Source organism: Pseudophryne corroboree, chromosome 2, assembly GCF_028390025.1.
Source record: "Pseudophryne corroboree isolate aPseCor3 chromosome 2, aPseCor3.hap2, whole genome shotgun sequence".
Taxonomy (NCBI): domain Eukaryota; kingdom Metazoa; phylum Chordata; class Amphibia; order Anura; family Myobatrachidae; genus Pseudophryne; species Pseudophryne corroboree.
In genome coordinates this window covers 813918781-813942730 of record NC_086445.1, presented here as the reverse complement: position 1 = coordinate 813942730, position 23950 = coordinate 813918781, and positions in this window count along the sequence as shown.

The following is a 23950-nucleotide window of genomic DNA, read 5'->3' as shown; positions in this document are numbered from 1 at the left end:
TAGACGGAAGAAGTAGGTCTTGTCTATCCATATCCAGAACCTCCCTAAGGGCCTTATCAAGAATATGTTGTGGATATTCCCTATTTTTAAAGGAGTCTATAAGTTGGTTGGCCTGTGTTTTGAAAATATCTGTATTCGAACAATTGCGTCTAAGTCGCATTAGTTGTCCTTTGGGAATGTTATTCTTCCATGGGGCGTAATGAGCACTTCTATAATGTAGATATGAGTTGGTATTCACTGGTTTAATTAAATTCGATGTAATGATTGTATTTTCTCTTATCTCCAGGGTCACATCCAGGAAGTCAACACGGTCCCTATCATAAGTGAAGGTGAAATTAAGATTGTGCTCATTGGATTGGAGGTGAGTAACGAAGGTAGTGGCTGAATGAAGATCCCCATCCCAAATTATGAATAAATCATCTATGTACCGCCCATAGAAAACCAGGTTCGCCTCCCAGTCCGCGTCCCACACACGGGCGTCATCAAAGTCCCCCATGTAAAGGTTTGCATAACTGGGGGCGAACCTGGTTCCCATGGCGGTACCTGTGAGTTGTAAATAATATTTGTGATTAAAAATAAAATAATTGTGTGTGAGAATATAGGAAATGCATTGTATAAGAAAAGCTTGATGTTGTTCTTCAAGAGCCTGCGTCCTGTACAAGAGATCTGCAATGACTTTGATGCCGGTGGTGTGGGGTATATTCGTGTAAAGTGCCTGGACGTCCAGTGTCAGGAAAGCATATGTCTCCTTCCACTGGATATGTTGAATTTTATTTAGGAAATCTTTAGTATCTCTCAAATGTGATTTCAATAATGGTACAAGTGGTTGAAGAAAAACATCAATATAAAATGAAAGATTTGAGGTGAGTGAATTGATACCAGAAATTATTGGGCGTCCCGGTGGTGCAGTGAGGGACTTGTGAATCTTAGGGAGAAAATAAAACGTGGGGGTGGTGGGGAATTGTGGTAATAGGAACCGTGATTCGTCCCTGGATATGACCCCCTTACTCAGCCCAGACTCCAAGAGTGTTTTGAGTTCTTGAGTAAATCTAGAGGTAGGATCCTGTATAAGGACACTGTAAAATTTAGTGTTCTCTAATTGGTTAAGTGCCTCGGTCAGGTAATAGGACCTATTCATCACTACCAAGCCTCCGCCCTTGTCGGCTTCCTTGATAATTATGGAAGTGTCTTGTGTGAGTTCTTTAATGGCTCTTCTCTCTTGTCTGGTGAGATTGGAAGTAAATTTGGAATTGTCGTTATTCTGTCCTACCAGTTGTTTAAAATCCTCCAGTGTTACCTTATAGAAGGATTCTATACAACTGCTTTTAAATGAGATAGGAAAAAATTCCGACTTACATTTAAATTTGGGCCCTTCTCTTTGTATGTCATATATCTTTTCTATCCTCCTAGGAATGTCTTCCTGTATATGGTTCTCATCCCACAGTTCTTCAAGTACCGCCAACATATGGTTGTCTGAACTATCCAACACTATGGGTAGAGAATCATCATTTTTGGCGATGAGATTTTTCTTTGCAAAGTACCTCTTCCTACAAAGAGTGCGAATGAATCTATTTAGTTCAACGTATAGTTCAAAAATATTGGGGCTACTAGATGGGGAAAACTTTAAGCCTTTTTCTAATAACGAAAGTTCAGATTTGGACAGTACCCTGTCCGACAGATTGAAAACGCTTGATTTGGATGTAGAGGGATCGACAATCATATCTTTCTTGGATTTTTTTTGTCTTATGTCCTCCTCTTCTACATCCTCTAGGCTTAGGTCTCTGCCTCTTTTTGGAGTAGTTCTCTGTTCGGTGTCTAGTATCCACCTTGAGTTGGTTTTCGGATGTGCCCCTAAAAAATTACCTTTCTGTTCAAAGGGTTCGTTATCCCTAAAGGTATATTTACCAGAGCTTTTGTTATAATTCTGTCTATTCCTATTCAATCTATAGGAATTGAATCGACTTGGGGAATCTGTATCGCTATCTCTATACTCTGTCAGAGGTTGAAATTTATTAGGATGTGCAAAATCTCTATGATTCGAAGATTGATACTCTCGCTTCTGTGTCATATATGTACCAGACTCTTGATATCTGGTCTCTTTGGGATAGATGTTTTTATCTATATGACTTTGTTTATGTTTGAATGTACGGACAGTGTTGTTCTCGTAATCAGTCAAATCACGTTTAAATTTCTTTTGTTTCATTTCCATCAGGCCCTGTTCAAACTTAATGACATTTTCATTGATAATCCTATCTTTCCTTTCAAAAACTTCATCATCTCTAAATTTTTCCATTGTCTTTTTGAGTTCCTCGATCTCTTTTTCAAACTTGGAAACCTTATTGTTTCTGTATCTGATAATCAGCTTAATCAATTCTAACGAACAATTATCTAGTAATTGATCCCATTCCTTTTGGTAATTTACGTCATCTTGAAATATTGACGGTTTAAAGAGCCGAAGGCCCCTCGGGATCATTTTCTTAGTTACGTATTGTTGTAAGTTGACACTGTCCTGCCAATTCCTGGATTCAGCTTTTAATAGACTTTCTAATTTATAGAAGTCTCTCGTTATATCAGGTTTATCAGATACAGATGGTTTGGCATTAACATCACCCAAATTGGACCAATAGGACTGCCTTCTATCATTACGTTCCTTAACATTGGAAAAACAGCTCATGGTTCGCAGCACTTGCTGACCAAAAACTTCAAGTACAAATAATAATAAATAAGCAGGTGCGCGACCAACAGCAGCAGGTAGGAGGAAGGTCAGTTCCTCAAAACTAAACAAATGAAAGGATATGTGTACCAGCGCTGGCTGAATAAATTAATCAGTTAGAATGTATGTTAATAATGTAATAGTAATAATAATAATAATAATAATAATAATAATAAGGATGGTTTACTCTATGTAAAAGATAACAATTTATTTGACATGACACATGTAACAATCTAAAAGAAAGGAATTCCTATTGCCACTAGGTGGCGATAAAATTTCAATATATCTTATCTGGATAAAATTTCATAAATTCTCCTGTATTAGAATTGTCCATTCCTAAAGGCTAGGACAGCCTCCCTTTGTGCATTCACTGTAATGGGTAAATAGTTACCAGATCCCCACGTTGGTAAGCATCAGCGTTGGAACAAGTCCTTTAGTAGCTGTAGGGGTGAGGTAGACCAATTTGATGATAAGGTCCAGTGATGGGAGAGAAGTCCAAATTTTGCAGAAGGATGACACGGCTTTGCGGGCCGGTTTGGAGAACAGAGTCCAGACAGGTATAGTAAGCTCAAGTCCAGATGGATAGAGTAGGCTCAACGCGTTTCACTGGTATAATCCAGCTTCCTCAGGAGCATAAATTTTATGAGCATAGGGTCTTCCATTTATACCCTTCCTAATGAGCTAATTAGCACCACCTGTTTGGGTCATTACTAATACAAAAGAGCAAACCATCCATAGTAACAATATAAAAGACTATCAGTCAAAGTACAATCTTAATATCTCTTTATAAATTGTATTACATTCAAAAAACGAGTATTATTCTCCTATTTACACAGTAAAAAACATAAGATAGTGCCGATCATGTGACTTGGCTCGTCACATGATCGGCAAAGACAGCAGTCCCATTGGTCCAAAATGTTTCTCAGTGGTCACATGATATCTAGCATGTGACCACATGCTAACAATCCCTTCTTCCAAGGTATATCCTTATTCCTACAGAGACCACGGCGATCCCCCGTTCTATAGGTAGATCTATGTCACCTGACGGAGCGTCCACGTGACATGCGTCATCACTCGACCCGTCACGTGAGCGCATCCCACGCTTTACAGGTTCCCCTTCGAAACAAAGACCCGGAAGTCTACAAGATATTTTGATGGATTATTAAACCCGCCCCGGGCTTCCCCCTTATCGGCTTCCATACTACACGGTTGTCATGGAAACCCATTCGGCGTTGTTAGCAATCCAAACTTATATGATTTCAACAGATTATATTTTGTTATTATAGATGTTTTCTATCGGTACATAAGACAATGTTGTATGAGAAGTAAATAAGTAAACATTTGAGAACCCATCAAATGACAAATGCCCTTTGTTTTGAATAGATATAAACCAAATTTCATTTTTCTACAGATACCATAGGATTAGGTATTTAACTTTTATTATAAAATAGATCTAGATGTATAAATAGATCCAGATGCCTTGTCTTTAAACTACATATAATTCTCCATAGATACCATTCCTATCATTTATAAAATAATAACTATACATAATTATCTGATGATTCTCATTTTAATTTATACAAATAAATATCTGTGTATCTACACACATCCCCCAATGGAGATGTCCATGATTTTGGATTAATCTATCTAGTATCCATGGAGAATAATACAGTAAGATTAATAATCATATGACAATCCTAATGGTAATAGTATTGTCATGAATACGTGTATATAAATAATGGCACTTAAGCAGAGCACATACATCATGATTTTAAAGAAATTCCACACATCCCTAGATGACAGAATTTAATTCTATGGCTTCGTTCAGTCCATCTGGATGTAATGAATTATATTTGAGCATCCAGAAAACTTCCCTACGGCATAGTTGATTGAACCTATCGCCCCCTCTATCTGTTGGTGTAATATGTTCCAGGCAAATAATGGAAAGACAAGCAGGATTACTTTCATGTTTTGCTGTGTAATGTCGTGAAACACTATGTGCCTCCAATTTACGTATTATGTTTCGGCGATGTTCCATAAAATGTGTATGTATCGCTCTTGTGGTCCTGCCCACGTAATTAAGGCCACACCCACAAGTTAACACATATATCACAAATTTTGAGTCACAATTCATGAAGGATTTGAGGATGTATTTCTCAGAAGAACCCGGTATGGAGATATGTGTGGTCTTACGATCCATATGGTGACACATAGTGCATCTGCTTTTGCCACATCTGTGGAAACCTGCTGGTTTGGTGGTTAGCCAATCTGAACCATCTCCTCTTCCTTTCATTAATACAGGTCTAAAATGGCTGGGTGCTAGAATGGTCTTAAGGGCCCTATTCTTTTTATATATAATCTGTGGTTTATTAGGTAGTAAACTTCCTAAGATCTTATCCTGTTTTAGCATCCTATAGTTCCTACTGACAATGGTTTTAATTTCGTTGGCACATCTGTTATATTTGCAGATGAATGCCACCTCTCTTTCTTTTGTATCCTGTTGTGCATTTTTATTCTTAGACGGAAGAAGTAGGTCTTGTCTATCCATATCCAGAACCTCCCTAAGGGCCTTATCAAGAATATGTTGTGGATATTCCCTATTTTTAAAGGAGTCTATAAGTTGGTTGGCCTGTGTTTTGAAAATATCTGTATTCGAACAATTGCGTCTAAGTCGCATTAGTTGTCCTTTGGGAATGTTATTCTTCCATGGGGCGTAATGAGCACTTCTATAATGTAGATATGAGTTGGTATTCACTGGTTTAATAAAATTCGATGTAATGATTGTATTTTCTCTTATCTCCAGGGTCACATCCAGGAAGTCAACACGGTCCCTATCATAAGTGAAGGTGAAATTAAGATTGTGCTCATTGGATTGGAGGTGAGTAACGAAGGTAGTGGCTGAATGAAGATCCCCATCCCAAATTATGAATAAATCATCTATGTACCGCCCATAGAAAACCAGGTTCGCCTCCCAGTCCGCGTCCCACACACGGGCGTCATCAAAGTCCCCCATGTAAAGGTTTGCATAACTGGGGGCGAACCTGGTTCCCATGGCGGTACCTGTGAGTTGTAAATAATATTTGTGATTAAAAATAAAATAATTGTGTGTAAGAATATAGGAAATGCATTGTATAAGAAAAGCTTGATGTTGTTCTTCAAGAGCCTGCGTCCTGTACAAGAGATCTGCAATGACTTTGATGCCGGTGGTGTGGGGTATATTCGTGTAAAGTGCCTGGACGTCCAGTGTCAGGAAAGCATATGTCTCCTTCCACTGGATATGTTGAATTTTATTTAGGAAATCTTTAGTATCTCTCAAATGTGATTTCAATAATGGTACAAGTGGTTGAAGAAAAACATCAATATAAAATGAAAGATTTGAGGTGAGTGAATTGATACCAGAAATTATTGGGCGTCCCGGTGGTGCAGTGAGGGACTTGTGAATCTTAGGGAGAAAATAAAACGTGGGGGTGGTGGGGAATTGTGGTAATAGGAACCGTGATTCGTCCCTGGATATGACCCCCTTACTCAGCCCAGACTCCAAGAGTGTTTTGAGTTCTTGAATAAATCTAGAGGTAGGATCCTGTATAAGGACACTGTAAAATTTAGTGTTCTCTAATTGGTTAAGTGCCTCGGTCAGGTAATAGGACCTATTCATCACTACCAAGCCTCCGCCCTTGTCGGCTTCCTTGATAATTATGGAAGTGTCTTGTGTGAGTTCTTTAATGGCTCTTCTCTCTTGTCTGGTGAGATTGGAAGTAAATTTGGAATTGTCGTTATTCTGTCCTACCAGTTGTTTAAAATCCTCCAGTGTTACCTTATAGAAGGATTCTATACAACTGCTTTTAAATGAGATAGGAAAAAATTCCGACTTACATTTAAATTTGGGCCCTTCTCTTTGTATGTCATATATCTTTTCTATCCTCCTAGGAATGTCTTCCTGTATATGGTTCTCATCCCACAGTTCTTCAAGTACCGCCAACATATGGTTGTCTGAACTATCCAACACTATGGGTAGAGAATCATCATTTTTGGCGATGAGATTTTTCTTTGCAAAGTACCTCTTCCTACAAAGAGTGCGAATGAATCTATTTAGTTCAACGTATAGTTCAAAAATATTGGGGCTACTAGATGGGGAAAACTTTAAGCCTTTTTCTAATAACGAAAGTTCAGATTTGGACAGTACCCTGTCCGACAGATTGAAAACGCTTGATTTGGATGTAGAGGGATCGACAATCATATCTTTCTTGGATTTTTTTTGTCTTATGTCCTCCTCTTCTACATCCTCTAGGCTTAGGTCTCTGCCTCTTTTTGGAGTAGTTCTCTGTTCGGTGTCTAGTATCCACCTTGAGTTGGTTTTCGGATGTGCCCCTAAAAAATTACCTTTCTGTTCAAAGGGTTCGTTATCCCTAAAGGTATATTTACCAGAGCTTTTGTTATAATTCTGTCTATTCCTATTCAATCTATAGGAATTGAATCGACTTGGGGAATCTGTATCGCTATCTCTATACTCTGTCAGAGGTTGAAATTTATTAGGATGTGCAAAATCTCTATGATTCGAAGATTGATACTCTCGCTTCTGTGTCATTTATGTACCAGACTCTTGATATCTGGTCTCTTTGGGATAGATGTTTTTATCTATATGACTTTGTTTATGTTTGAATGTACGGACAGTGTTGTTCTCGTAATCAGTCAAATCACGTTTAAATTTCTTTTGTTTCATTTCCATCAGGCCCTGTTCAAACTTAATGACCTTTTCATTGATAATCCTATCTTTCCTTTCAAAAACTTCATCATCTCTAAATTTTTCCATTGTCTTTTTGAGTTCCTCGATCTCTTTTTCAAACTTGGAAACCTTATTGTTTCTGTATCTGATAATCAGCTTAATCAATTCTAACGAACAATTATCTAGTAATTGATCCCATTCCTTTTGGTAATTTACGTCATCTTGAAATATTGACGGTTTAAAGAGCTGAAGGCTCCTCGGGATCATTTTCTTAGTTACGTATTGTTGTAAGTTGACACTGTCCAGCCAATTCCTGGATTCAGCTTTTAATAGACTTTCTAATTCATAGAAGTCTCTCGTTATATCAGGTTTATCAGATACAGATGGTTTGGCATTAACATCACCCAAATTGGACCAATAGGACTGCCTTCTATCATTACGTTCCTTAACATTGGAAAAACAGCTCATGGTTCGCAGCACTTGCTGACCAAAAACTTCAAGTACAAATAATAATAAATAAGCAGGTGCGCGACCAACAGCAGCAGGTAGGAGGAAGGTCAGTTCCTCAAAACTAAACAAATGAAAGGATATGTGTACCAGCGCTGGCTGAATAAATTAATCAGTTAGAATGTATGTTAATAATGTAATAGTAATAATAATAATAATAATAATAAGGATGGTTTACTCTATGTAAAAGATAACAATTTATTTGACATGACACATGTAACAATCTAAAAGAAAGGAATTCCTATTGCCACTAGGTGGCGATAAAATTTCAATATATCTTATCTGGATAAAATTTCATAAATTCTCCTGTATTAGAATTGTCCATTCCTAAAGGCTAGGACAGCCTCCCTTTGTGCATTCACTGTAATGGGTAAATAGTTACCAGATCCCCACGTTGGTAAGCATCAGCGTTGGAACAAGTCCTTTAGTAGCTGTAGGGGTGAGGTAGACCAATTTGATGATAAGGTCCAGTGATGGGAGAGAAGTCCAAATTTTGCAGAAGGATGACACGGCTTTGCGGGCCGGTTTGGAGAACAGAGTCCAGACAGGTATAGTAAGCTCAAGTCCAGATGGATAGAGTAGGCTCAACGCGTTTCACTGGTATAATCCAGCTTCCTCAGGAGCATAAATTTTATGAGCATAGGGTCTTCCATTTATACCCTTCCTAATGAGCTAATTAGCACCACCTGTTTGGGTCATTACTAATACAAAAGAGCAAACCATCCATAGTAACAATATAAAAGACTATCAGTCAAAGTACAATCTTAATATCTCTTTATAAATTGTATTACATTCAAAAAACGAGTATTATTCTCCTATTTACACAGTAAAAAACATAAGATAGTGCCGATCATGTGACTTGGCTCGTCACATGATCGGCAAAGACAGCAGTCCCATTGGTCCAAAATGTTTCTCAGTGGTCACATGATATCTAGCATGTGACCACATGCTAACAATCCCTTCTTCCAAGGTATATCCTTATTCCTACAGAGACCACGGCGATCCCCCGCTCTATAGGTAGATCTATGTCACCTGACGGAGCGTCCACGTGACATGCGTCATCACTCGACCCGTCACGTGAGCGCATCCCACGCTTTACAGGTTCCCCTACGAAACAAAGACCCGGAAGTCTACAAGATATTTTGATGGATTATTAAACCCGCCCCGGGCTTCCCCCTTATCGGCTTCCATACTACACGGTTGTCATGGAAACCCATTCGGCGTTGTTAGCAATCCAAACTTATATGATTTCAACAGATTATATTTTGTTATTATAGATGTTTTCTATCGGTACATAAGACAATGTTATATGAGAAGTAAATAAGTAAACATTTGAGAACCCATCAAATGACAAATGCCCTTTGTTTTGAATAGATATAAACCAAATTTCATTTTTCTACAGATACCATAGGATTAGGTATTTAACTTTTATTATAAAATAGATCTAGATGTATAAATAGATCCAGATGCCTTGTCTTTAAACTACATATAATTCTCCATAGATACCATTCCAATCATTTATAAAATAATAACTATACATAATTATCTGATGATTCTCATTTTAATTTATACAAATAAATATCTGTGTATCTACACACATCCCCCAATGGAGATGTCCATGATTTTGGATTAATCTATCTAGTATCCATGGAGAATAATACAGTAAGATTAATAATCATATGACAATCCTAATGGTAATAGTATTGTCATGAATACGTGTATATAAATAATGGCACTTAAGCAGAGCACATACATCATGATTTTAAAGAAATTCCACACATCCCTAGATGACAGAATTTAATTCTATGGCTTCGTTCAGTCCATCTGGATGTAATGAATTATATTTGAGCATCCAGAAAACTTCCCTACGGCATAGTTGATTGAACCTATCGCCCCCTCTATCTGTTGGTGTAATATGTTCCAGGCAAATAATGGAAAGACAAGCAGGATTACTTTCATGTTTTGCTGTGTAATGTCGTGAAACACTATGTGCCTCCAATTTACGTATTATGTTTCGGCGATGTTCCATAAAATGTGTATGTATCGCTCTCGTGGTCCTGCCCACGTAATTAAGGCCACACCCACAAGTTAACACATATATCACAAATTTTGAGTCACAATTCATGAAGGATTTGAGGATGTATTTCTCAGAAGAACCCGGTATGGAGATATGTGTGGTCTTACGATCCATATGGTGACACATAGTGCATCTGCTTTTGCCACATCTGTGGAAACCTGCTGGTTTGGTGGTTAGCCAATCTGAACCATCTCCTCTTCCTTTCATTAATACAGGTCTAAAATGGCTTGGTGCTAGAATGGTCTTAAGGGCCCTATTCTTTTTATATATAATCTGTGGTTTATTAGGTAGTAAACTTCCTAAGATCTTATCCTGTTTTAGCATCCTATAGTTCCTACTGACAATGGTTTTACTTTCGTTGGCACATCTGTTATATTTGCAGATGAATGCCACCTCTCTTTCTTTTGTATCCTGTTGTGCATTTTTATTCTTAGACGGAAGAAGTAGGTCTTGTCTATCCATATCCAGAACCTCCCTAAGGGCCTTATCAAGAATATGTTGTGGATATTCCCTATTTTTAAAGGAGTCTATAAGTTGGTTGGCCTGTGTTTTGAAAATATCTGTATTCGAACAATTGCGTCTAAGTCGCATTAGTTGTCCTTTGGGAATGTTATTCTTCCATGGGGCGTAATGAGCACTTCTATAATGTAGATATGAGTTGGTATTCACTGGTTTAATAAAATTCGATGTAATGATTGTATTTTCTCTTATCTCCAGGGTCACATCCAGGAAGTCAACACGGTCCCTATCATAAGTGAAGGTGAAATTAAGATTGTGCTCATTGGATTGGAGGTGAGTAACGAAGGTAGTGGCTGAATGAAGATCCCCATCCCAAATTATGAATAAATCATCTATGTACCGCCCATAGAAAACCAGGTTCGCCTCCCAGTCCGCGTCCCACACACGGGCGTCATCAAAGTCCCCCATGTAAAGGTTTGCATAACTGGGGGCGAATCTGGTTCCCATGGCGGTACCTGTGAGTTGTAAATAATATTTGTGATTAAAAATAAAATAATTGTGTGTAAGAATATAGGAAATGCATTGTATAAGAAAAGCTTGATGTTGTTCTTCAAGAGCCTGCGTCCTGTACAAGAGATCTGCAATGACTTTGATGCCGGTGGTGTGGGGTATATTCGTGTAAAGTGCCTGGACGTCCAGTGTCAGGAAAGCATATGTCTCCTTCCACTGGATATGTTGAATTTTATTTAGGAAATCTTTAGTATCTCTCAAATGTGATTTCAATAATGGTACAAGTGGTTGAAGAAAAACATCAATATAAAATGAAAGATTTGAGGTGAGTGAATTGATACCAGAAATTATTGGGCGTCCCGGTGGTGCAGTGAGGGACTTGTGAATCTTAGGGAGAAAATAAAACGTGGGGGTGGTGGGGAATTGTGGTAATAGGAACCGTGATTCATCCCTGGATATGACCCCCTTACTCAGCCCAGACTCCAAGAGTGTTTTGAGTTCTTGAATAAATCTAGAGGTAGGATCCTGTATAAGGACACTGTAAAATTTAGTGTTCTCTAATTGGTTAAGTGCCTCGGTCAGGTAATAGGACCTATTCATCACTACCAAGCCTCCGCCCTTGTCGGCTTCCTTGATAATTATGGAAGTGTCTTGTGTGAGTTCTTTAATGGCTCTTCTCTCTTGTCTGGTGAGATTGGAAGTAAATTTGGAATTGTCGTTATTCTGTCCTACCAGTTGTTTAAAATCCTCCAGTGTTACCTTATAGAAGGATTCTATACAACTGCTTTTAAATGAGATAGGAAAAAATTCCGACTTACATTTAAATTTGGGCCCTTCTCTTTGTATGTCATATATCTTTTCTATCCTCCTAGGAATGTCTTCCTGTATATGGTTCTCATCCCACAGTTCTTCAAGTACCGCCAACATATGGTTGTCTGAACTATCCAACACTATGGGTAGAGAATCATCATTTTTGGCGATGAGATTTTTCTTTGCAAAGTACCTCTTCCTACAAAGAGTGCGAATGAATCTATTTAGTTCAACGTATAGTTCAAAAATATTGGGGCTACTAGAGGGGGAAAACTTTAAGCCTTTTTCTAATAACGAAAGTTCAGATTTGGACAGTACCCTGTCCGACAGATTGAAAACGCTTGATTTGGATGTAGAGGGATCGACAATCATATCTTTCTTGGATTTTTTTGTCTTATGTCCTCCTCCTCTACATCCTCTAGGCTTAGGTCTCTGCCTCTTTTTGGAGTAGTTCTCTGTTCGGTGTCTAGTATCCACCTTGAGTTGGTTTTCGGATGTGCCCCTAAAAAATTACCTTTCTGTTCAAAGGGTTCGTTATCCCTAAAGGTATATTTACCAGAGCTTTTGTTATAATTCTGTCTATTCCTATTCAATCTATAGGAATTGAATCGACTTGGGGAATCTGTATCGCTATCTCTATACTCTGTCAGAGGTTGAAATTTATTAGGATGTGCAAAATCTCTATGATTCGAAGATTGATACTCTCGCTTCTGTGTCATATATGTACCAGACTCTTGATATCTGGTCTCTTTGGGATAGATGTTTTTATCTATATGACTTTGTTTATGTTTGAATGTACGGACAGTGTTGTTCTCGTAATCAGTCAAATCACGTTTAAATTTCTTTTGTTTCATTTCCATCAGGCCCTGTTCAAACTTAATGACCTTTTCATTGATAATCCTATCTTTCCTTTCAAAAACTTCATCATCTCTAAATTTTTCCATTGTCTTTTTGAGTTCCTCGATCTCTTTTTCGATCTTGGAAACCTTATTGTTTCTGTATCTGATAATCAGCTTAATCAATTCTAACGAACAATTATCTAGTAATTGATCCCATTCCTTTTGGTAATTTACGTCATCTTGGAATATTGACGGTTTAAAGAGCCGAAGGCCCCTCGGGATAATTTTCTTAGTTACGTATTGTTGTAAGTTGACACTGTCCAGCCAATTCCTGGATTCAGCTTTTAATAGACTTTCTAATTTATAGAAGTCTCTCGTTATATCAGGTTTATCAGATACAGATGGTTTGGCATTAACATCACCCAAATTGGACCAATAGGACTGCCTTCTATCATTACGTTCCTTAACATTGGAAAAACAGCTCATGGTTCGCAGCACTTGCTGACCAAAAACTTCAAGTACAAATAATAATAAATAAGCAGGTGCGCGACCAACAGCAGCAGGTAGGAGGAAGGTCAGTTCCTCAAAACTAAACAAATGAAAGGATATGTGTACCAGCGCTGGCTGAATAAATTAATCAGTTAGAATGTATGTTAATAATGTAATAGTAATAATAATAATAATAATAATAATAATAATAAGGATGGTTTACTCTATGTAAAAGATAACAATTTATTTGACATGACACATGTAACAATCTAAAAGAAAGGAATTCCTATTGCCACTAGGTGGCGATAAAATTTCAATATATCTTATCTGGATAAAATTTCATAAATTCTCCTGTATTAGAATTGTCCATTCCTAAAGGCTAGGACAGCCTCCCTTTGTGCATTCACTGTAATGGGTAAATAGTTACCAGATCCCCACATTGGTAAGCATCAGCGTTGGAACAAGTCCTTTAGTAGCTGTAGGGGTGAGGTAGACCAATTTGATGATAAGGTCCAGTGATGGGAGAGAAGTCCAAATTTTGCAGAAGGATGACACGGCTTTGCGGGCCGGTTTGGAGAACAGAGTCCAGACAGGTATAGTAAGCTCAAGTCCAGATGGATAGAGTAGGCTCAACGCGTTTCACTGGTATAATCCAGCTTCCTCAGGAGCATAAATTTTATGAGCATAGGGTCTTCCATTTATACCCTTCCTAATGAGCTAATTAGCACCACCTGTTTGGGTCATTACTAATACAAAAGAGCAAACCATCCATAGTAACAATATAAAAGACTATCAGTCAAAGTACAATCTTAATATCTCTTTATAAATTGTATTACATTCAAAAAACGAGTATTATTCTCCTATTTACACAGTAAAAAACATAAGATAGTGCCAATCATGTGACTTGGCTCGTCACATGATCGGCAAAGACAGCAGTCCCATTGGTCCAAAATGTTTCTCAGTGGTCACATGATATCTAGCATGTGACCACATGCTAACAATCCCTTCTCCCAAGGTATATCCTTATTCCTACAGAGACCACGGCGATCCCCCGCTCTATAGGTAGATCTATGTCACCTGACGGAGCGTCCACGTGACATGCGTCATCACTCGACCCGTCACGTGAGCGCATCCCACGCTTTACAGGTTCCCCTTCGAAACAAAGACCCGGAAGTCTACAAGATATTTTGATGGATTATTAAACCCGCCCCGGGCTTCCCCCTTATCGGCTTCCATACTACACGGTTGTCATGGAAACCCATTCGGCGTTGTTAGCAATCCAAACTTATATGATTTCAACAGATTATATTTTGTTATTATAGATGTTTTCTATCGGTACATAAGACAATGTTATATGAGAAGTAAATAAGTAAACATTTGAGAACCCATCAAATGACAAATGCCCTTTGTTTTGAATAGATATAAACCAAATTTCATTTTTCTACAGATACCATAGGATTAGGTATTTAACTTTTATTATAAAATAGATCTAGATGTATAAATAGATCCAGATGCCTTGTCTTTAAACTACATATAATTCTCCATAGATACCATTCCAATCATTTATAAAATAATAACTATACATAATTATCTGATGATTCTCATTTTAATTTATACAAATAAATATCTGTGTATCTACACACATCCCCCAATGGAGATGTCCATGATTTTGGATTAATCTATCTAGTATCCATGGAGAATAATACAGTAAGATTAATAATCATATGACAATCCTAATGGTAATAGTATTGTCATGAATACGTGTATATAAATAATGGCACTTAAGCAGAGCACATACATCATGATTTTAAAGAAATTCCACACATCCCTAGATGACAGAATTTAATTCTATGGCTTCGTTCAGTCCATCTGGATGTAATGAATTATATTTGAGCATCCAGAAAACTTCCCTACGGCATAGTTGATTGAACCTATCGCCCCCTCTATCTGTTGGTGTAATATGTTCCAGGCAAATAATGGAAAGACAAGCAGGATTACTTTCATGTTTTGCTGTGTAATGTCGTGAAACACTATGTGCCTCCAATTTACGTATTATGTTTCGGCGATGTTCCATAAAATGTGTATGTATCGCTCTCGTGGTCCTGCCCACGTAATTAAGGCCACACCCACAAGTTAACACATATATCACAAATTTTGAGTCACAATTCATGAAGGATTTGAGGATGTATTTCTCAGAAGAACCCGGTATGGAGATATGTGTGGTCTTACGATCCATATGGTGACACATAGTGCATCTGCTTTTGCCACATCTGTGGAAACCTGCTGGTTTGGTGGTTAGCCAATCTGAACCATCTCCTCTTCCTTTCATTAATACAGGTCTAAAATGGCTGGGTGCTAGAATGGTCTTAAGGGCCCTATTCTTTTTATATATAATCTGTGGTTTATTAGGTAGTAAACTTCCTAAGATCTTATCCTGTGTTAGTATCCTATAGTTCCTACTGACAATGGTTTTAATTTCGTTGGCACATCTGTTATATTTGCAGATGAATGCCACCTCTCTTTCTTTTGTATCCTGTTGTGCATTTTTATTCTTAGGCGGAAGAAGTAGGTCTTGTCTATCCATATCCAGAACCTCCCTAAGGGCCTTATCAAGAATATGTTGTGGATATTCCCTATTTTTAAAGGAGTCTATAAGTTGGTTGGCCTGTGTTTTGAAAATATCTGTATTCGAACAATTGCGTCTAAGTCGCATTAGTTGTCCTTTGGGAATGTTATTCTTCCATGGGGCGTAATGAGCATTGGACTTCTCTCCCATCACTGGACCTTATCATCAAATTGGTCTACCTCACCCCTACAGCTACTAAAGGACTTGTTCCAACGCTGATGCTTACCAACGTGGGGATCTGGTAACTATTTACCCATTACAGTGAATGCACAAAGGGAGGCTGTCCTAGCCTTTAGGAATGGACAATTCTAATACAGGAGAATTTATGAAATTTTATCCAGATAAGATATATTGAAATTTTATCGCCACCTAGTGGCAATAGGAATTCCTTTCTTTTAGATTGTTACATGTGTCATGTCAAATAAATTGTTATCTTTTACATAGAGTAAACCATCCTTATTATTATTATTATTATTATTATTACTATTACATTATTAACATAAATTCTAACTGATTAATTTATTCAGCCAGCGCTGGTACACATATCCTTTCATTTGTTTAGTTTTGAGGAACTGACCTTCCTTCTACCTGCTGCTGTTGGTCGCGCACCTGCTTATTTATTATTATTTGTACTTTGAAGTTTTTGGTCAGCAAGTGCTGCGAACCATGAGCTGTTTTTCCAATGTTAAGGAACGTAATGATAGAAGGCAGTCCTATTGGTCCAATTTGGGTGATGTTAATGCCAAACCATCTGTATCTGATAAACCTGATATAACGAGAGACTTCTATAAATTAGAAAGTCTATTAAAAGCTGAATCCAGGAATTGGCTGGACAGTGTCAACTTACAACAATACGTAACTAAGAAAATGATCCCGAGGGGCCTTCGGCTCTTTAAACCGTCAATATTCCAAGATGACGTAAAGTACCAAAAGGAATGGGATCAATTACTAGATAATTGTTCGTTAGAATTGATTAAGCTGATTATCAGATACAGAAACAATAAGGTTTCCAAGATCGAAAAAGAGATCGAGGAACTCAAAAAGACAATGGAAAAATTTAGAGATGATGAAGTTTTTGAAAGGAAAGATAGGATTATCAATGAAAAGGTCATTAAGTTTGAACAGGGCCTGATGGAAATGAAACAAAAGAAATTTAAACGTGATTTGACTGATTACGAGAACAACACTGTCCATACATTCAAACATAAACAAAGTCATATAGATAAAAACATCTATCCCAAAGAGACCAGATATCAAGAGTCTGGTACATATATGACACAGAAGCGAGAGTATCAATCTTCGAATCATAGATATTTTGCACATCCTAATAAATTTCAACCTCTGACAGAGTATAGAGATAGCGATACAGATTCCCCAAGTCGATTCAATTCCTATAGATCGAATAGGAATAGACAGAATTATAACAAAAGCTCTGGTAAATATACCTTTAGGGATAACGAACCCTTTGAACAGAAAGGTAATTTTTTAGGGGCACGTCCGAAAACCAACTCAAGGTGGATACTAGACACCGAACAGAGAACTACTCCAAAAAGAGGCAGAGACCTAAGCCTAGAGGATGTAGAGGAGGAGGACATAAGACAAAAAAATCCAAGAAAGATATGATTGTCGATCCCTCTACATCCAAATCAAGCGTTTTCAATCTGTCGGACAGGGTACTGTCCAAATCTGAACTTTCGTTATTAGAAAAAGGCTTAAAGTTTTCCCCATCTAGTAGCCCCAATATTTTTGAACTATACGTTGAACTAAATAGATTCATTCGCACTCTTTGTAGGAAGAGGTACTTTGCAAAGAAAAATCTCATCGCCAAAAATGATGATTCTCTACCCATAGTGTTGGATAGTTCAGACCACCATATGTTGGCGGTACTTGAAGAACTGTGGGATGAGAACCATATACAGGAAGACATTCCTAGGAGGATAGAAAAGATATATGACATACAAAGAGAAGGGCCCAAATTTAAATGTAAGTCGGAATTTTTTCCTATCTCATTTAAAAGCAGTTGTATAGAATCCTTCTATAAGGTAACACTGGAGGATTTTAAACAACTGGTAGGACAGAATAACGACAATTCCAAATTTACTTCTAATCTCACCAGACAAGAGAGAAGAGCCATTAAAGAATTCACACAAGACACTTCCATAATTATCAAGGAAGCCGACAAGGGCGGAGGCTTGGTAGTGATGAATAGGTCCTATTACCTGACCGAGGCACTTAACCAATTAGAGAACACTAAATTTTACAGTGTCCTTATACAGGATCCTACCTCTAGATTTATTCAAGAACTCAAAACACTCTTGGAGTCTGGGCTGAGTAAGGGGGTCATATCCAGGGACGAATCACGGTTCCTATTACCACAATTCCCCACCACCCCCACGTTTTATTTTCTCCCTAAGATTCACAAGTCCCTCACTGCACCACCGGGACGCCCAATAATTTCTGGTATCAATTCACTCACCTCAAATCTTTCATTTTATATTGATGCTTTTCTTCAACCACTTGTACCATTATTGAAATCACATTTGAGAGATACTAAAGATTTCCTAAATAAAATTCAACATATTCAGTGGAAGGAGACATATGCTTTCCTGACACTGGACGTCCAGGCACTTTACACGAATATACCCCACACCACCGGCATCAAAGTCATTGCAGATCTCTTGTACAGGACGCAGGCTCTTGAAGAACAACATCAAGCTTTTCTTATACAATGCATTTCCTATATTCTCACACACAATTATTTTATTTTTAATCACAAATATTATTTACAACTCACAGGTACCGCCATGGGAACCAGGTTCGCCCCCAGTTATGCGAACCTTTACATGGGGGACTTTGATGACGCCCGTGTGTGGGACGCGGACTGGGAGGCGAACCTGGTTTTCTATGGGCGGTACATAGATGATTTATTTATAATTTGGGATGGGGATCTTCATTCAGCCACTACCTTCGTTACTCACCTCCAATCCAATGAGCACAATCTTAATTTCACCTTCACTTATGATAGGGACCGTGTTGACTTCCTGGATGTGACCCTGGAGATAAGAGAAAATACAATCATTACATCGAATTTTATTAAACCAGTGAATACCAACTCATATCTACATTATAGAAGTGCTCATTACGCCCCATGGAAGAATAACATTCCCAAAGGACAACTAATGCGACTTAGACGCAATTGTTCGAATACAGATATTTTCAAAACACAGGCCAACCAACTTATAGACTCCTTTAAAAATAGGGAATATCCACAACATATTCTTGATAAGGCCCTTAGGGAGGTTCTGGATATGGATAGACAAGACCTACTTCTTCCGTCTAAGAATAAAAATGCACAACAGGATACAAAAGAAAGAGAGGTGGCATTCATCTGCAAATATAACAGATGTGCCAACGAAATTAAAACCATTGTCAGTAGGAACTATAGGATACTAAAACAGGATAAGATCTTAGGAAGTTTACTACCTAATAAACCACAGATTATATATAAAAAGAATAGGGCCCTTAAGACCATTCTAGCACCCAGCCATTTTAGACCTGTATTAATGAAAGGAAGAGGAGATGGTTCAGATTGGCTAACCACCAAACCAGCAGGTTTCCACAGATGTGGCAAAAGCAGATGCACTATGTGTCACCATATGGATCGTAAGACCACACATATCTCCATACCGGGTTCTTCTGAGAAATACATTCTCAAATCCTTCATGAATTGTGACTCAAAATTTGTGATATATGTGTTAACTTGTGGGTGTGGCCTTAATTACGTGGGCAGGACCACGAGAGCGATACATACACGTTTTATGGAACATCGCCGAAACATAATACGTAAATTGGAGGCACATAGTGTTTCACGACATTACACAGCAAAACATGAAAGTAATCCTGCTTGTCTTTCCATTATTTGCCTGGAACATATTACACCAACAGATAGAGGGGGCGATAGGTTCAATCAACTATGCCGTAGGGAAGTTTTCTGGATGCTCAAATATAATTCATTACATCCAGATGGACTGAACGAAGCCATAGAATTAAATTCTGTCATCTAGGGATGTGTGGAATTTCTTTAAAATCATGATGTATGTGCTCTGCTTAAGTGCCATTATTTATATACACATATTCATGACAATACTATTACCATTAGGATTGTCATATGATTATTAATCTTACTGTATTATTCTCCATGGATACTAGATAGATTAATCCAAAATCATGGACATCTCCATTGGGGGATGTGTGTAGATACACAGATATTTATTTGTATAAATTAAAATGATAATCATCAGATAATTATGTATAGTTATTATTTTATAAATGATTGGAATGGTATCTATGGAGAATTATATGTAGTTGTTATGATTCCCGTACTCCAGACCAGATGAGATCTTATGGCAGAGGTCTGAGTACTGGAAAGATATGCTGGTTACGGGAGCAGGAAAGCCTAGTAACCCCTGGCGCCCTAACTCCGTTGTCTCGCCCGTGTTATCAGAAATCCCCTGCGAGACTATGGTTGCTTGAGCCCATGGCAGCCGCGTTCGAAGGGCGGATTATGTCTGCCCAACCCCGATGCCCCCTCAGGTCTTAATGGGAGACAAAGGGAAATCCGAGACAGGGTGATAACAAGGGGCCCTCTGACTAAGCAACCAGACCAGGGGTTACAAGCTATCTAACTTAACCAAAAGTATGTGCGGACAAACCGCCAGGGAAAAGGACAACCAAAGATCCACTGATCCGTTACTCCTATCCAGCACCGCTGGATACCAGAGTGGACTAGTGGGAGCGGAATCCTCCGCAAAAGCTCCGGAACACAATAAAACTAAATAATAAATAGTAAGCGGTCAAGCCGCAACACACGGCTACGCCGCGACTCACGAACACCACTGGATGTTAAAGGTGCTCGGTAGGACTCCAGGAAAGATGACAAATTCCGAGTACTGGATCACTGAGAACAGGAACAACCGGATGGAGCAGGACTGGAAACTCTCTGTAACAGACACAGCAACAGGAAGCTAACACCGGCGTCTGTGAGAAGTCCTGAGAGTGCTTTTATTTAGAACCCCTCCAATCCGGATCCAGACAGGGTAATGTTAATTATGCCGTGCAGCTGCATGCTGCACGGCCAGGATGCAATTTGACCTGATTCATTAGACCTAGCAACGGGGAACGCGGTCCGACAGTGGCGTCCCCGTTGCTATGGTCAGAGCGGCTCCGTGCGCCCGGCGTCTAGCGTTGCTAGGGAGCCGGCGGCTGTCTGCCTGCGGCGTCCCTAGTTGCTAGGCGCCGGGCCGCACTGACGGGCGGACCCTCGGCGCCTAACAGTACCCCCCCCTTGAGGAGGGGTCAAGGAACCCCTAAGGCCAGGCTTCTGAGGAAATTCTCGAAAAAACGCCCTTTTGAGCCTCGGGGCATGGAGATCCTCATCCAGGACCCAAGACCTTTCCTCTGGACCATAACCTCTCCAATGCACCAAAAAATAAAGCCGACCCCGGGACAACTTGGAATCGAGAACCTTCTCCACTAAGAACTCCTGCTGACCCTGTACGTCTATTGGTGATTTCCCCTGAGAGATCTTGCGAGGAAATTTACTGGATGAAACATAAGGTTTTAACAAGGAGCAATGGAAGGTATTTCCGATCCGTAAAGTTTTTGGTAACCGTAACCGGAAAGCCACTGGATTGACTTTTTTGATAATTTGAAATGGTCCAATAAATTTAGGACCCAATCTGGCTGAGGTTTGTCGAAGTTTAATGTTGCGAGTCGACAACCATACCCTATCTCCAACTTTGAAAGTGCACGGCCGCCGGAGCCTGTCAGAAAATTTTTTCTCCCGAAATGCCGCTTTTCTGAGAGCCAGGTGCACTTTTCTCCAAATGAGTTTGAGATGAGAGGTCAAGGTCAGTGAGGAGACAGAGGAATGTTGAAAAAAGGAATTAGCTCTAGGGTGAAAACCAAAAACTGTAAAAAATGGAGATACATTGGTGGAGGAATGACAGGCATTGTTGTAAGCAAACTCTGCTAACGGAAGAAACTCAGACCAGTCATTTTGGAGTTTGGCCGAGTACAAACGCAAATATTGTTTTAATGATTGATTGACTCGCTCAGTCTGCCCGTTGGATTGGGGATGGTAGCCAGACGTTAAAGATAATTTCATCTTCAATGAGGCACAAAAAGACTTCCAAAATTGTGCAATGAATTGTGGACCCCGATCAGAAACAATATCAGTGGGTAACCCATGGAGTCTGAAAACATGGCGGAGGAACAAGACTGCCAATCCCTGGGCAGATGGCATTCGGGGAAGAGCAATAAAATGGGCCATTTTGCTAAAACGGTCCACTACCACCCATATGACTCGGCATCCGGCTGACAGAGGGAGGTCCACCACAAAATCCATGGAAATATGAGACCATGGCCTAAGAGGAACATTCAAGGGCATAAGTTGACCGATAGGCAAGGAACGGGGAACCTTATGCTGTGCACAGACCTGACAAGAAAAAACAAACTCCTTAATGTCTTTGGAAAGACCAGGCCACCATACCGAGCGGGAAACTAATTCAAAAGTCTTAGCGATCCCCGGATGCCCGGCAACTTTGCTATCGTGAAACTCTGTCAAAACCGTTGCTCTCAAAAACTCGGGGACATAAAGACGACCAGCAGGAGTATTACCAGGAGCTTGATGTTGAAGCTGCTTCAACTGGGTAAATAAATCTTGTGTGAGGCCTGCCCGAATGACTGAAGACGGAAGTATGGGAGTAACAGGACTGTTGTCTTGAACTGGAAGAAAACTGCGTGATAGGGCATCTGCCTTGGTGTTCTTGGAACCTGGCCTGACGGTGATAATGAACTTGAAACGAGTAAAAAATAAAGCCCAACGAGCTTGCCGGGCATTAAGCCGTTTGGCTGATTCAATGTATTGAAGATTTTTGTGATCAGTCAAAACTGAAATGGTATGAGTGGCTCCTTCAAGCCAATGCCTCCACTCCTCAAAAGCCCATTTAATAGCCAGTAATTCCCGGTTACCAACATCGTAGTTGGATTCAGCAGATGAGAATTTCCTGGACATGAAGGCACAAGGATGTAATTCTAGGGAATCCGGATCCTTCTGAGACAGGATAGCCCCTACTCCAACCTCCGAGGCATCGACCTCAACAATGAAAGGCAATTCTGGGTTGGGATGTCTGAGGACAGGGGCTGAGACAAAGGCTTGTTTCAAGGCCTGAAAAGATAACTCCGCATCACGTGACCAGTTGGTAGGATCTGCTCCCTTCTTAGTCAGTGCCACAATGGGAGCAACTAGGTCAGAGAAAGAGTGAATAAATCTTCTATAGTAATTTGCAAACCCTAAAAAGCGCTGAATTGCTTTTAAATTGGTGGGTTGCGCCCAACTAAGGATGGCTTGGAGCTTCTTTGGTTCCATACAGAATCCCCGAGGGGAAATAATGTACCCTAAAAAGGATACCTCCGTGACATGAAATTCACACTTCTCCAGCTTGGCATATAGGTGATTTTCACGTAATTTTTTTAGAACCTGACGCACCTGGGTAACATGTTGTTCAATAGAGTCAGAATATATCAAAATATCGTCTAAGTAGACTACAACGAATTTTCCAAGAAATTCACGGAGCACATCGTTAATGAGATCCTGGAAAACTGCCGGAGCGTTGGACAGGCCGAAAGGCATAACCAGATACTCATAGTGGCCTGACTGAGTACTGAATGCCGTTTTCCACTCATCCCCTGATTTGATTCTGATGAGGTTATATGCTCCTCTCAGGTCAATCTTAGAAAAAATCACCGCCGAACGTAGCTGATCAAAGAGGACAGAAATCAGCGGCAAAGGGTAAGTATTCTTTACAGAGATTTTATTCAAGGCTCTAAAGTCGATGCAAGGTCTGAGTGATCCATCCTTCTTCTCCACGAAGAAGAAGCCTGCACTTAAAGGGGATTTAGATGGCCTGATAAATCCTTTCCCTAGGCTTTCTTTAACATACTCATTCATGGCCACAGTTTCAGGTCCGGACAATGCATATAACCTTCCCTTAGGCAAAGTGGCACCAGGAATTAACTCAATAGAACAATCATAAGGCCTATGGGGAGGCAGAATATCCGCATTGCCCTTGGAAAATACATCAACAAAATCCTGGTATACCACAGGAATGGGTGCGGGAATGACAGCAGCAATTCT